Consider the following 17071-nt stretch of genomic DNA (forward strand, 5'->3'; position numbering starts at 1 on the left):
TTTTCCCGATGTAAAATATCTTCTGAGAAATATTATAATATTTCAAAAGAAATCTTAGAATAATTAAATTATATTGGCGATTTTTTTCTAGCTTTAATTGTTATTTTAATAACTTATATAACAAAGAAAAGAATAAAAATATATATATAAGAAAACATCTTAACTCAAATGATTTTATCTTCTTGAATTACTTCGATTGTAGAAATCAGTTATCGGTTCGCCTGTTCGACTTTTCGAGCATTTAAAGGAAATGCTCGATTGTGGAGAACATTTGCATGTTTCCAGTGAAGAAACTTCAACAAGTTTCCTAGGAATTGTTCCAGTTCACACAATTGTCCATGGTGCACAATCAGCCATTCGACATTTTCCTTATCTGGTGTTGATTGTGATTGAATTTTCTCACGCTTACTATAGAGATGTTCATGAGAGAATTGAAGTCAATCGGATTAATTTATTCAATTTTTTTAATCGACATCTTTTTCTAATTTTTATAAAATATTTTTACTTCTATTGCTTTATTTTTAATAAAATTTTTAGTTCGAAACCATAATCATGAAAATATAAATGTTAAATGTCAAAAAGTTGATTCCAAAATAATTAAATAAATCTGACAATTCTTTATGTTCTTATCTATTTTATATATTCTATAACATATAAAAGATACTTTTTATTGCGCATTTGCATTTTATATGCAAACAGTAGTCTTGAATTTTTTTATGACTTTCGAGTTAAATTCTTATATTCTTCGCTTATTGATGCGTATTGCTTCAACTGCCAAGGCGATAGACAGACAAGGCGAATAATGCGAGTGCGAGCGGGCGAGTACATAGGCAGGATCACTTATAAGCCCGGGCTTGTACATATGTATTCCTGGGTAGCCTTTCTCGGCTTTAGGTAGCCAGGCTAAGGCCTTAGAGGTCTCCTGGCAACCAAGCCTATCAAACTATCTTACGGTCTAACCCTTACTAGCCCCTTCTCCGAAACCTTCCTCAACTCCCCTCCCCTCTCCCCTCAAAATCTCACTTCGAACCCTTAACGACCGACCCCACGAGAGACACGACGAAATTGAGAAAATTATCCTGCCCCACGTTATGCGGAGACGATGACCGCGCGGTTCTCGTCGCTCCCTTTCCATCCACCGACACTATCCGACACATAGACAGGAGCTTACGAACGACGAGCAAGAAGTCCTGCGGGATCGCTGGGGAAAGTAAATGGCTGGCGAGTCGGCTGCCATCTTAGTTGCGAATTAAGGAAAGGGTGGCTCGACCCTCGTAGATAGACGCACCCCTGAAATATACGGGGGATAGCCGATGTAATTTGCATCGAAGGGTATGATGCGTCGTCCATTTGCGTTCACGTATCAGTTTGTATTTAATATTAGAAAGAAAAAAAAATTATATAATATATAATAAAAAAGTTACGCGCACCCAATTTAATATATTAATTAAAGACGATTTATGATATGATAAAATCTCTTTTCTTGAGACAAAAAATATCTTAGTATTTAATTTCATTTTATTAGTGATCTACATTTATGCCTGTGCAAATTTAAAGTCTATGAGTTTGAAATAGAATTTATCGCAATTGATAAGTGTTAAAGACTTTAAAGATTTTAAAGGGGAATATTTTAAAGAGGTAGACATCATTTTTAGAAATTTAAAAAATTAACTAGCGTATATATCTTGCAAATACTTTATTAACTTCTGAATAAATATTCTGTAATCGATAACAATAATTTTAATTATATTTTAATCGATTATCTATATTGCAATATTTCAACATTGCTAGATGCAACTGAAATTAAAATTGAGAAAAATATCAAGATAGAACTAATATTTTTTTCTTGAGCTAAAATCTAAAAATTTAAGTTTTTGTTAAAAATATGTCTCTCGAATATATTCACGTAAACTTTAATTAAATTCTTTTAATATTTCTCTCTCTCTCTCTATCTATCTTACAAACGTTAAAAATTAATTTATATTTTTTAATTTTTATTCTTTAATTTACATTTTTTAAAGTATTGAATACATTTATTTCAAAACGTAAAGGGAATGAAAATATCTTAGTTCGAGTTCTCAAAATGTCAAACTTACGGTGCAGAGAGAGGCTGCAGCGAGTTTTGAAATTATGGGCTGTTTATCCCCCAGACTAAAGTTTCCCTTGTACTCAATGATCGTAATGTTTTCGCGCGCACAATGAGAACGTAGTCGTTAACTCGGCCGGTGCACTCGTTTCGCGAAGCCCGTGTGTGGGCGGACGAGCGTGGGCGCGAGAACGAAGCTGATCGTGGAGGGACGCCGAGGACCAAAAGGGTCGGTCTGTCGTCATTCTAGTACGGTTACAGTGGGCGCGGAGCTTGACAGAAGTTGTAAACTTTATGGTAAACCGTGGCGGGGCGACGCCGGCCACGACCGGTAAATGGGAAAGGTGCCGCGCCGTGCAGCACCGTGTGCTTAATCCAATCCGGAGTTTGTTCTTTCGACGATCGACGTAATCACCGGCCGCACGTAGTTTCCAACCTGGCCCGATCCCCCTTCCACCCTTCCCTTCAACCGACCGACCGACCGACCTAACACTTCGCTCTAAGGTTCCACCTCCGGCGTATGTACCTCGTTTACGAATGTTTGTCGATGCTCTGGCTTCAGGATCATCGAGGTGGTAATGGACGTTTGCGTTTACCAGTTCTCGAGAAGTATCAATGATTTTAAAACTTCGGTAGTAAAAGGACTATATATATGTTTCAGAATTTGAAGAAGATAAAAGAAAGATTCTGCGAGACGAAGGGTTCCTGAGAAATCGCTAACCGATAATTATAATTCTCATAATACTCTTAATTGAAAAATTCACTTTTAAACTATATTGTTAAAAAAAGTTTACTTTTAAACCGTTTTAAATCCATATAAAAAGATGAAAATTTATGCGATTTAAGATTCTCTCATAATTACGTAATTTCCATTTTTTTAAAAATGTGGATTTAAGATGGTTTGGAAAGTTTATCAATTTAATCGTAATTTAATTTGAAATCAGTTACCTTTAAATTAAAACAAGCTTAATTACTAGGTGAGCGACCGGTAACCTTTAATATCTGAAATTATTGGATATCAGATGACGGACGACATGCTGGGTAGCAATTAAACTTGAAGCAATCCGTGTCCTATCTGAGAATGATAATCCCTTTCTTGTTATATGCTTAATCTTTTTTATTTTATTGATTGACAATAATTAATATTAATATTTCATCGATGTTGTTTATATTTCATTACTATACATTTCGTATCAATTTATCTGATCTTTCTGGATTTAGTCGCGAAGAAAAATGTATAATTAATTAAATTAATTAATCGAAGTTATATTATAAATTAATAGAAGTGATCATAATTCTTCTTAATGACGAAGATTTCGAGTAGATCCGGCATTTCAGAGAGACTCCAGAGACTCTTCGCGAATCTCTACGGAGAATCCATTTAGATACAGCGACAGGCTACCTTCGTTCGGGGTGTTTCGCCCGGGACGCGATTAATTATGAGGCTCCTTTTGGGGCTACGAAGCTCGAGGCTTTGAGCTCGGGAGTGCGGCGCGTGGGATGGGAAGTATAAGATACGTTCAGAACCGACGTAGACACCCGGCTTAGCTTCCTCGAGTATTAGATCAATAATTCTAGCCTCAAACTGGCTCGGTCACGGACGTCGAACGCTCGGATGTAACTCGATATTCCTTCGTCCTGAATATTACTTCATGCTCTCTCTAGAGGCAATTTAATAATTCGCAGTAAAATCGGATATGTCGTTCGGTAACCGCTATACGCGAATAATATACTTGAATGCCGAAAGAGAAATGACCGAAATCCGAGAATAGAGTAGAATTTTTTACATGACATATATGCGTATAAAATATAAATATAAATATAAAATAAATATAATATATAAATGTAATAAAAATGATTGACTTACCATGCTTAGTAAAAACGGGAAATGAGAAAAATTTAATTTTCCATCGGTGAAATCAGCGTGTGTGGAATGATGAAAATCGAAGGAATCACCCAAATCATGAATGATTGTCTTTCGAAAAACATGATGGTGAACTCGACGTCACAAGTAGCCTTGACTCGATGAGAATCCTTCCGAATGTCAGAAAAATGTTTTATGACCCAAATTGATGTAGCACGCGATGGTAATTTTGACGATCGTAAATTTTGAGAAGCCCCGTTTGTCAGGAGAGAAAAACTTCTTTACGGACAGGAGGGATGCTGCGTGAAGATCCCGTTTCTTCTCCAGTGAGAGCACAGGAGAGATTACGATTGGTCCAGCCTTAGCGTGAGAACACGGAGCGGTCAAGTAACGAGATGCTGGGAAAATGCAACAAAACTGGTTTCAGTATTGCGGTAATATATGAATAGTATTTTATTCACCGATGTGACATGTGCTCTTTACGTAATCTTGTAATAGTATATATGATAAATTTCTTTATATCAATCTAACTTCTCTAACATGGCACTTATTATGCTTGAAATATATTAAAGATTATTTATTATATTTGTGAAATGGAGAGTTTATCTTTATAATGGTAAATCACAAAATATTTTCAAACGTACTTCTTAAAAAGGAAATAAATTATATAATAATTAAAATATGACAAATTTTTACTTATGTATAATGAATTAATTTAAAAAAATATATTTGTTACTGTCTATTTAATATATTTTTTTCATAATTTGCTCTTATTCGATTAAGCTTGAATATGACGAAGCGAATATTACCGTTCACGTCACGTATTCGCATTATCATTAACCTGGTCCGACTAGTTTCATCCCCTGGACCTGATGTAGGGGATACGTTCTTTCTGCATGATACTCGTGCATCTCGTAAGATGACCGGTGGTCATCAGTATCGTGAGAAAGCTTCGTACTCTTGAGAGCAGTTCTCAGCGAAACAGGTTTTCAAAAATTTGGTCCAGTGTTGCGTTTTTTCTTCTATCTCGTTTCACTTTATTAAACTCAATATATTCGAGTATATATATAACAATTTATTAACGTAACATTTATAATTATATGCTTAATTAAAAAATTAAAATAATAGTTATTTTGAATATTTTATTTTTTCATTTTATTATCGCAATAATTGTAACGTTAAATATTCGGATTGAAATACTATATGTTTTCTATAAGTACTTAATTCCGTTGATTAAATTTCTAAAGTAACGAGGCGACCTGAAAGCGGTCGTTAATGAAGATCGAAGGGTCACGCTGTCCCTTCCAAATTTTCACCCCGTTTCTTCTCTCTTCCGCGCGTTATGATCCCTCGAGGATTATACGGATCTATCGTTTGCAAAATCGTGTTACTGCACGTCGGTGTTTAAGCATCTAAGGGCTCGAGCCGCCGCCGCCGGCTTAGGGACGGTTACATGCCGTAATGTACGTATCATTAATCGAGCGTCAAATAACTTGGCACGAAATGGAGTTCATTCTCACTGGAATTTTCCGTAAAATGAAATCTCGTGTCATTCCGACGGAAGCAATGATTATTTCATACGCACGATTAAATCGCGTGTCTATATACCATTACGATGTAAATGTGTACTTAGCATTTTGCAGCGATTTAATATATTTTTTCTTTATTTATCCTTAGTATTCTTTACCGGTTCATTGTCTTTTCTAATATACTTAATATGATGGGTCAAGTCGCATTCATGCACACATAATGTCAACATTAATATTAAATATTAAATATATACATTACATATATATATATATTTATCGCATTCGATGGAAACTTATTCTACGGATTACAGGGTTCTGGTAACTTCAATTACGATCGAGTATAAATTCTATTTCCAGTTAATGATAGTCATGAGACTCAAGCTATATTTGTGTGGTTTGAAACAGTGATTATAGAGACTGCTGATTTTCCGTGAATTTCGCGCCATGCGCAGGTAGCTCGAAGACATCTAAACTCCATATGCTGAAAAGTAGCATACTATTCGGGTTAATATCGGTATGATTAATAACTTTGATTTTGATATAGGAATATATTAGCGCATATATTCATTGAAAAAAAATATTAGTTTTTATAAAAAATATTTTAAACTTGTTGCATACCTTTTATAACATTGGACTTTCATGTAGCTTTGGATTTAAGAACAAAAATATTATTTTATTTTGCAAGACAATTTTATGTGACTTAAAAGAAAATGTAGAATCCTTGAAAATTTAATAAAAAAACAATTAATCGTTATATTGATACATTTTATATCAATGAGAATGTACATGATATGCGCCTGTATTATTTTTTATAACTATAAAGCGTTCTATACTAGTGTGCATACTAGTAAATTGCTCGGATTCTTCTTCACTTTCCAATATCGAACCAGTTTGAAACACCATGCACGATCTTTCTAATCGGCGCGACCATGTGACTGCATCCCGCAGAGTCAATCGCCTTCCTCCCGTTCCCCCGTCCACCCCGAGAGAACCGCGTGGTGGATAGCGACGATTGCAAGTCGGCAATTTAATACGAACGCGATAGTGTACGAAGGAGGACCGAATGAAACTCCGAATGAGGGAAATGGGAGAAAGAGGAAGGGGGGAGGGACTGACCGGTGGGAACGACTGAGAGGGAGCACTGGGATAGTAAGTGGGGGTGGTTGCCAGTAGTGGAGGCCGTGGTGTTTGGAGGTTAGACCGCAGTTACAATATCGCTTGATTAGAAATGTACATAGCGTATATGCGCGCGGGCCGCATATCCAGATGGTGGGTGGGCGGGTTGGGTCGGGTCGATGCCTGGGCAACTCCATAGTTTAATGCACGGACCGTGGAACTTGCAATAAGGAAGGGTGAACGGCGAGCGGGTGGTTGGTGGCCGCGGGGCTCTTGTGGAGGATGGAGGAAGGGGGAGGAAGAGGGTGGCTCGACGAGGCGAAGCAGACTTAGGGATGCTGCGCGGGTTAAGGGGGGAACCAGGGTGGCACGGAGTCTCTCCGTGTGTATATTCTCGTGCACACACCTACGCAAACGATAGTTTCAGTCTGCGGCATAACGCGATCGCGCTACTTGCGGGGGTGGTGGCCATGGGGCCCTCCGGAGGCGAGATGCCCGCGTTGGTCTCGTATACCATAGCATACCTTTGCATTTGAACTTACTCGCGACGCCAATCGGCTCGCAATGTTATCGCTGTCGCCGTCGTAGTCGATTTTCAGCCACCAATGACTCGAGAGATTTTCGATAAAATGCATTATCGATGATATGCGTTATATTCTTGTTTTATGTTTGTGTTTGATTGCCGGAAGTAATTAAAAAATGGAGCTTTTCCTTAGTTACTTTTTTCCGAAATTTATATATTATTAAATAAAAATTATTACCGAGAAACATACATGATACACATATATACTCGAGTCTTCAAAAAATTAAAATTATATTAATATATCTATTATATTAATTTAATTTATCTCTTATATTAATATATATTTTAAATTAAGATTTTATATTAATCTAATTAAGATTATAAAGATTATGAAAACTTTATACATCTTGATTTTGTTAAGATTACATATTGTTTTAAAAAATATATAAAATTCTTTTATGGACATTTACCAATGTTTGTTTAATGAAAAAATAAAAAAAAAATGTACAGTCTTTATATATTATATAAATAAATACAAAATAAATACATACAAAAATAAATAAATAAATACAAAAATTGCTAAGATATGTTAATTTTTTTGACATTCTGTTTTTATAATAATAATAATAATTGTTATAATAATTTTTTAGAATTCAAATTAATAAAAGGACATATTTTTATTCATACTTTTTTAATTTTAGGAAGAGGGCGAGAAATCTGAGATATTTCCGCATCTATTATTTCTATACAAGTCAAGCATGATAAGCTTTTACGAAGGTCATGTTTAAAAAGAGAGATATGCGCAGCTTAAGCCTTACTTCTACATTAATAACGAAGGTGACGATCCATGTTCTCACGGCGCGTTTAGCACTAAATGTAGCCGTATATAATTTCTATCTTACATTAACATTGAATGCGAATACTAAATAAATAAAACTGAGAATTAGAGAATTATATTTAGTACTAAATGATGTAGAGACGTACGGTATATGTACTTTCGCATCGATAAAGACCAAACGAACTGTGATTATTTCAAAAAAGATAAATTGACCGTATCTCTTAATGTCACATTGTTAAGTATTTTAAAGTATCACATTGTTGAATATTTTAAAGCAACCTTTATTATAATTAATAGCCTTTTCGCGATTTGATTAGCAAGGACGAATGAAATTGAGATAAATATAATTTCGCGAACTTGATGGGTAACTCGGCAAACGCGGCAAAGGCGCCTCACGTGTTCATCTGTGCGTTATCAAGATAGTTCTGTATTAAAGCTATACCTGGTTTCTAGTTTCTGGGACCGGCTACGCCTAGACTCGGCTGTTGACGCTACCGACGGAGTGCTCGTCCTCGAGGAATATTCAGCCATTCTCCCATTTCCAGGACCGCCTTTCTCGTTTCTCTGCGGCCGCACTCCCCTTACCTCTTCCCTCCTCTCTTATCCTCCTTTACCATCTCCTCGATTCGACCAAAGTTTAGAGAGCTCGCGCTTGAGAGGAACGCCGAACGTCACTGCAATATCGCGTAGTGTTCCCGAAGAAGATGGTTGCAACGTTGAACATGATTGCCAAACTCGGAATAGCTTGCTCGTGGTTCGCTGCTTTTCGAATCAATACGAAAAGCGTAGGTTGAATATAGGTTTCCATATTCTGATTCGAGCTTATTTCTCGCATGTCTGTACATTTTTTTAAATTTTTGAGTATTCCCTTTATTGTAATAATGCTGTTATAGTCTTTGAATTGATCGAAAACTACTCCATAATAATTTGCATGACAAATGCTCGCATTTGAGATTATTGCTGCGTAAAGGTATTGTTTAATTTTAATATTCTCTGTCGTTAGCTAATAATTAGAGGAATTATCCTTGCGATCAGAAATATATTTTAAAACCTTAAAACAAAAACCTGTAATATTCATTTTCCAACTTGGAGGTATATTCACTTAATGCAATCGACAAATTTAAAAGACCAATAATGCAAGAAGCTTATACTTGCAACGATGCCGAACGGGTATTTCTGAGAGTAAAGGTGCAAGACAAACGATGTTGTTTCCATAGGGGGATACCGAAAACAGCGGGTTGGGCCGGTTCCTAGTAGTTAATTAGCTGAATAATGCAGCGTTAATCTAGTCAAAATTGCATACATCTAGACCACGCGTGTAGTTTCGTTCTAGTAAACTCACGAGTGTGGTTGTTCGCGCGCGCTCGCGCAATCCACGAGCGTGTGCAAAGTAGGATTCGCTTCGGTTGAACGCAAAGATCATCCCGTTACATATTTCAGGTGCACTATTTGCGCGGATAATTCTTTGTAGCCACGTGCCAATTGAATATTGATGGTCGCAATGGAAGATTAAATCTGTCTTGCAAAATATGTTATAATTTAAATTAGCGTAGCATACGATTAGTCTGCGTTTTCGTCTCGCATTAAGTAAGTTTGCGACAATGATAAACTTAGCATGCACAAAGGGTAAACCTTAAGAGCTTACCTTGAGAGTTATATATGTATGTATATATTCTCATATACATAAAGAAATGACAAAGGTCGTACAATAGTGATCTCGAGTAAAGGTCACTATGTATTTTATATCGCAAAAGCAATCTTAGACAGAAAATAGCAAAGTGGCGTTTATGCTAAAACTATCGAAGTTCGCAGTTAAGCTCTATGTGTTATAATCGACGAAAAAAAAATATAATACTCTGTCGTTATAAAGCTTCTATAACTTCTTCAAGTAAAAAGACATATTAATACTTCAATTAATATATCGATAAAGTAGCGAGGATCTGTCTATTAAAAAATAAATTCCGATACGGTATATTATCACAAATAAGTAAACACAAAGCTTTTTTTAAGCTATTTTAATTATTTTTATATTTTTAATTATTTTCTTTAATAGATTAGTAGCCGAATTATAATATTGTGCTAATAATAATATTAATAATAATAATATTAATAATATTAATAATAGATATATTTCAACGAATAAAAATCTATAATATAAATATATATTAAATATATAATATATAAATGTATAATAAAATCTGTAATATAAATATATGTTAATAAAAATTATATTAATAATCTCTGTAATATTATTATTAATATAATAATATTATATTAGATTATATATATATATATATATATATATATATATATATATATATATATTCGTTGAAGTATGTCTATTCTGCAATCAAAGTTTTCTGTTGACAGTATTCTCTTTATTCTCGTTGATTCAATAAAACAGAACAAAAGATCGAACCGATGAAGCGAAGGGAGAATGTTTGAATGTATACGAAAATGCATGTATTTGTGCGCAAAGCGTACATAATTTCCTTGTGACCCGACACAGTAGCTTGGAAAAAGGAAGATAGAGAGAGACAGATCTTCTTTCCTTTTCTCCTGCCGTCGTTCTCCTGCCCGTTTCACGTAATCGAAAGTAATTATATTAATTGCATCGCGCATTCCCGGGACCGTTGCGAGAGGTATTGGCCCGTCGATTAGTCCCTCGCAAGTACGCGCGCGTGTAAAACGCGTCGTTCACGCAGCTCTGCGCGTAAATACTGGATCGAGGGGTACAGTGGACGAGCCAAGTTGTGCAATTAAACGTTAACGAATTAACGTCTCTGCGAGAGACTCCACGAGCGTCGACTTGTTAAATAAATGTCCGCGGTTGGGCTCGTGTAATTAGAAAGTGCGATCAGCGCGGTGGAGCGTCGCCGTTTCTGTCTAGACGAATTAATTGAGATTCACGACTAATTTTCTGTAAACACGGCGCACAAATTACGTATTTTTCAATGTTACATCTCTCTTTTATATTGTATTTTTCTTTTATATTGTTACATCTTGCCTTTAGTATTTTCAGATCGAGGATCAGCGCGGTCATCGATGGTCGATTCGCGTATGGTACACATGTAAATAGAATTTATATTTACGGCGCTATAACCGGATCGAGCTAAACTACGGTAAGTATGCATCGCAGGATTAATAAATAACGATACGTTATGGTATGTCGATAACCTTGCACGGTATTGGAATTCTCATGTTCGAGAGCCGGCCATCGAAGAGGGGCAAAATTCTCCCGAAGGTTTCAATGCCCACCACACAGACAACGCCCGTTATTTCCTTATAATTACTCCATTTCCTCTCGCGCGCGTATAGTCACGCCGAAGCCTGTAGGACTAAATGGGACTTGATGGGAGAAGACGTATATATATTGGAGCGCGATGCACGATCGGAACCAAACGATGGAGGGACAGCGAAATGCGGCGGCTCGTCCGAAGATATCGAGGAAATGAATGGGAATGGCTGCCGAGCAAAATTGCACCGCGATAATTACCTATTAACTGCACTGTACCTGGCACCGTTGCCGCCATAAAGAATCACATTCATCTTTGCTCACGTGGATAAATGCCAAAGTGCCTTCCTTGTGCTTTATAGCCTGGTAAAAGTTGCACGTATATTCGCAAAAATTTATGTCATTTAGTAAATGTACCATAAATTATCCGATTAATTGAACGAATATTTAAATGATTATTTTAAAATTTCGAGGATTAATATAAATTTTCGTCTTTTTTTCCCGTTCATTCATCGTTATCTGCTATTTCTATGTTTAAAATAAGAAACTATTTCGCGTGCAACGTAAAATTTAGTCTTTCCTATTATATTTCCTGTTACTGATTAAAAGTTTATAAAAATATGCTTTATGGTTGAGAGACAAGAATTTAGCGGTTAAACTGACCAATTTGATCGTTCAAGTGTAAATAATTTATACCTTACTACACATAGATTAAACATAGAAGCCTTTGAGAGCCTCGTGCAGCGGGTTCGCATTAGTCAACGAGCATTAATCAATAGACAAGACGGTAATCAGGAACGTCCGGCAAGTAGGTCGATCGGAGGTTCGCCAGAAACCTTTCGATCTTCGTTCGCCGCAGATGGAGATTCCTCGTCGTGCGATGAATGCACGCCTACGTGTATGTGTGCGCGCCGCTATCCAGTTGCAGCGGACTGTGTGCAGCAACAGGGTTACCCACGGCTGATGCTTTCGTCTTTCGAGATAGAGAGACGTTCCTGTAAAGACTGGAAAGCCGCGATCCCCGGTGCAGACCGGCCGAGATGCCTGGGGGTTGATTGATTAGAGGGTACGGCATAGGAGAGAAACCGGGAGAGTTCCGGGACGCGGGTTAGTTCGGGGGCAAGGGGGGCTCCTGGGTTATTTGGAGTCGAGGGGGGGGGGCGAAGGGGGGTAGGTTGGCGCAGAACGACGGCGGCAGCGACGACGGCGGGTGAGTATGGGGAACGGTGTTGGATTCGAGGTAGAAGCAAGGTAAAGGGCGGTGGCGAGGGACGGTCGGGCGAAGAAGGGTGGCGGCCCGTCCGGTGTTAGAGAAGGAAGGCTGGAGGCGGTAGTTCGAGGTGCTACAGTTTATAATAGTTGCCGCCGCCCTCGGGCCAACCGACCCTGCCCGCAACTTCCACAGAGTTGCTTAAATCTAACCTCCTCTCACGGGTACGCGGGACGATCAAGTGTGGTCCGCGGCTCGGTCGAAAGAATGTAGGTTACTCGGTCTCGGACGGCCGCCAGCGGCGCGTCATTTTTGCGTCGTCGCAGCATCCGCTCGCTCTTGTCGCGATCGTGAGAAAGACACCCCGGAAAGTAATCACGGTGGGGAAGAGAGAGCACGAGCGGCAGTTTCGGGTCGCCAATAGTATATCCGCCGAGCGACAGCGCGCGTGTGCCGTAGATTAGTTTGTAGTTCGTCGTTAAAGAAAAAGCCGAGTTATTAGTTGTGGCTCAGAAGGGTCGGGCAGGAAGATGAGGAGGTCAGGCGGCTCGTGCTCGCGCGCGCAATTTAGCGAGAGCTTATCAGATTCGTCGTACTTCCTACGCAATTTATTTACTTACTTAGGCGACACGTGCTCGCGCTATCTTCCTTTATATTTATAAGAACAATGATTAATGACTGATTATTCTATTTGCAATTTAAATACAGATTATATTTCGAATTGTATCCTTGTAAGTTAATTATATGCTTTTTGTGATATTCAAATTTATACATACGTGAGAAGATATCTTAGATATCGTTTCTTTTCCTCTTCGATCTTTCAAATTTCAAGAAGACACTTTAACCAATATGCAATTTCTCTCAACTGACATAGAGTAACGTCACGATTGTATAGAGTATATAGACTCTCCTTTGCGGCTTATGAATTAACTTCGAAAGAAAGAACTTACTTTAACATATACGTGTGCACGCATATCTATACAACACACGATTTCTCGGTCCCGTGACAGCGGCCTCCGTTATAATTCTCCGTTATCTATGGAAATTCTAAACCATACTAAACAACAATATATATCCCAAAACTATGTAATTCCTCGTGCTTGCGCGTACACGGTATGCAATATGCTGCAGCGAGGGCTGCAAACTGGTTGCGGCACTAATTTGTTTTGCGCTGCCTTTTTGATAATTTATGATCTTTCGAATAATATTACGTATCAATTTATTTTGGATGCGATTAGATAATAATAAATGGATATTGAAGAAACAACATATGAAATAATGAAAAAAATCTCCATACAAATAATTGCTTGATAGAAAGGGAAAGAAAGGAGACATTAATTTTACATTTATATTTTTTCATATAACTATTAACTTTAAGAAAATGGCAAAGTTTAAAATTTGCAACCTTTTTTTATATTTATTAAATAGTGCATAAACTTCACTTTAAGCCAAAATTATTTTAAGAAGTATTTATTGAATCTTGTAAAACATATACTCGTACTACTAATATATTCATTATTATTTACTTTAAATTTGTCAAGTTTGGAACGAAAGTTTAATGGCATTTTCAAGGCGAGGATTGTGTCCGATGACGATGGAAGAAGGAGATGCAATGTAAGTACGTCGCGAGTCTCGATTAAGAATTCACGTCTTTCGAAGCTGTCCATGCCTTAGGACAGCACATGCCAGTCCGCTATTACTTCCTATAACACTATCTACGCCAGGAAACGCCATTGCTCGCTCGTTCCTACGTGGTTCAGGGACGACGAGGATGATGAGATCTGCAGGCTTGCATCCTGATGAGACTATTAGGATGGCTTGATAAGTCCATAATATTCTGGTCGATGCTGGGCAACGCCGTCGACTCCACCCGGTGTCCTCGCCAAACCGCTACCTCCTCCTCCTTTTCCTCCTCCTCTTTCTCTTCCTCCTCTTCCAACCACCTCTCACCCGGCATCCAACTCTATCCCCTTTCGTCGTCACCATCCCTTTTACGTGCATGTACGATGCCTAGCTTCGGTCATAGTGACGACAGGATAGGTGACGCTTCCAATTTCCATCGACTTTGTTAACCTCGTACTGTGGTCATTTCTCAGCAGGAGATAACTTCGATCGAACAAAGGACTTCCTGGAAAATCCGATATTTGTCTATGCAGTTAGTGAATTACGAAAGCTTATCTCAAGAATTCGTCTAATATTAGTGACTTTCTTCTAATCACAATGCTGTTATATTAAATAATCGAGTTTTTAATATCTATGTCAGAAATTTTTATATGCTGTTACACTTTTGATTACTTTTGATATTATTTTAAAAAAATATCGATTTTTTGCAGTAAAGTTTTATCATGATTCTTTAACGATTCTGAATAAATAAGGCATTTATTTACTATTGTAATTTATAATATAATTGTATTATAATATAATTGTAATTTATTTATTATTGTTTCGTAATATTTCAGCACGATTTACAGTGCATTTTTTTCCATTGTAATAAAAAAAAGTTAAATTTTAATGAGCGTTTCGCAATATCAGAAACATTTCAAAAGTGTTGTCGAGAAGCCAGTCTCATACAGGGAACCTTGTCTCTTGCAGACAAACGGTCGATGTTGTGCCCTCGAAGCGCCTGAAATTAACTTTGAGCATTACAGATGTCGAGGCGCGCCGCGGCGAGAAGCTAACACCTTGTTAGCCTGACAAATTCGGTCCATCTCTCCTTCCTATCGTCCCTCACAACACTTTCCGTCTCCACCTATGCTTTCTATTCCCGCGACAATATCCCAACGAACCTTTGCGAGAAATTGAGGAAACTCAGCTTTTAACCCTTTAAATGGATACGCAATTTGCAACTTGTGAGCATATTTCTTATCTGTAAAGCAACAGAAAAAAGTGTGTTTTTTGCTTTTTTGAATAGGTATTTGAAATTTCATTCTATTTGCTGAAATTTAAGGCATCTTTTGTAAAATTATTAATTCATTATTATTTTGTGAGTGTTTTCTTTGAATATGAAATGAGAAAAGTGTTCGATACATTTCAAATTTTGCAAAATTTATATAGTTCTCACAAGGCTTGGTATGTATGTTTTGCTTTCGTATGTATTCGTGATGGCGTTGTTCCTCGCACGTATTTTGCGAGCCGAATGATGATCGACTTCTTATGCCAAATGCCAGAGCTGCCCTCCATCTTCATCGGTCTCCCGAAATTGGCGCGAATGGAATCTCGAGCAGCTGAGGGAGTCGTACGTGCGGAGAGTGTCAAGCGTCGTAGAATGCGTCGTCGCTTAATCGTACCCTCTGTACTTGCAATCCTGGAGCTTTATCCTCATTCAGCCCTTTCTGGATCTCCGTGTCGTCGCGCAAGCTATGACGATTGGAAAGTGATATCGAGAATTTCGAGAACTTCACTCGATATTGGACGATTTGCAGGCTCTTCCTTTGTGCCGCAAAGTGGGATGGATGAAACGAATGGGTGATTTAGAGGGGACAGATATCGTGGTGACAGTTACGATACGACGTAGTCAATAGTTGCGGGGGATGGCGGAGACGCACCGATGTGTTTGCGACGAAACGGAAGGGTAATACTATTGCATGGCCGAAGAGTATCAATATCCGACGTGGGCTCGTTGGTGGCATTTAATTGCGTTAGTATTTCATTGCTAGAATTCATGCTGAAGAGACTTTTCAATTAGGGTCGCAGTCGGTGGAGCAGCCAGTGGAGAAAGCCCTTGCTGGAGTTAGACATGTGCGCGGTAAGGATGAAGACTGAAAGCTGGTCTTTATCGAATTCGCGCGAAATCGAAGGAGGAATTTACCAGCTTTTTCATATTATTAAATTTGAATATCCGCCACGATACTTGATATAAAAAGAACTACTGAACCAAAATTTCCGCAATTTAAAACAAATTATTAAACAATGTATAACTAGAGAGTACGTTAAAAATATTGACTGTTCATGTTATTCTAAAATAATGATATAATATAAAAAATCGAAAGAAAAGAATATTTATAAAATGTTATATGAAAAAAATTGTTTAAATTATTATATGTTTCATAGTAATTATTGTTAATTATTTTATGTTTCAGGTAATCCAGTGATTATAACGACAAGAACTTCTAATGTAAAGGTAAGATTATTTAAAAAATGTAAGCAATAATTTGTAAGGAGCAATAATTTGTAAGGAGCATAAAATATTTGATATTAGTCGATTATTCGGCGGTGAATTTCTATGATTACGTTTCTTTATTTTGCATTATGTCAGAAATAAGATTTTGTAATGTCGATTAGACATTTGAATTCTGCATATAGCTTAAGGTTTATAAAAACATTTTTAGGTCAAGCTTTGCATAATTATTACATAAAAATATTTAACTTATACATTGTGAATTATTTATCTCGATACGAATAGCGCAATTATATTAAGGTTCCTCGTTCCTCTGATACATTCCATTTCCTAAAGCAAAATGAAAAATAAAGATGTACTCTGTTTTTGACCGCAATCTATATATTCCGCTTGCATTTATTCTATCCGTCTGACTCGACACTTTGTCGCATCGGAAGAGATTCAAGGGTGAGTACGAAACATCAGCCGACGGGGTCGGCTGTTAGTATCCGAGTAAAATGATGTGAAAGCTTATGAAATGGCGGGCTAGTCCGGCAAGATACCGGGGTATAGT

General features: G+C 37.4%; 1 long non-coding RNA gene across 1 annotated transcript in view; it reads left to right on the forward strand.

Moving 5' to 3' along the window:
- Nucleotides 1–16729, forward strand: part of LOC109610048 — a 64487-nt gene extending 47758 nt beyond the window's left edge. Inside the window, exon 4 of the long non-coding RNA XR_002192587.2 lies at nt 16481–16729. This is a non-coding gene — a long non-coding RNA (uncharacterized LOC109610048). The remainder of the gene's footprint in view (nt 1–16480) is intronic.
- Nucleotides 16730–17071: the final 342 nt, after the last annotated feature.

Source organism: Camponotus floridanus, unplaced genomic scaffold, assembly GCF_003227725.1.
Source record: "Camponotus floridanus strain SB8 unplaced genomic scaffold, Cflo_v7.5 scaffold6, whole genome shotgun sequence".
Lineage (NCBI taxonomy): Eukaryota > Metazoa > Arthropoda > Insecta > Hymenoptera > Formicidae > Camponotus > Camponotus floridanus.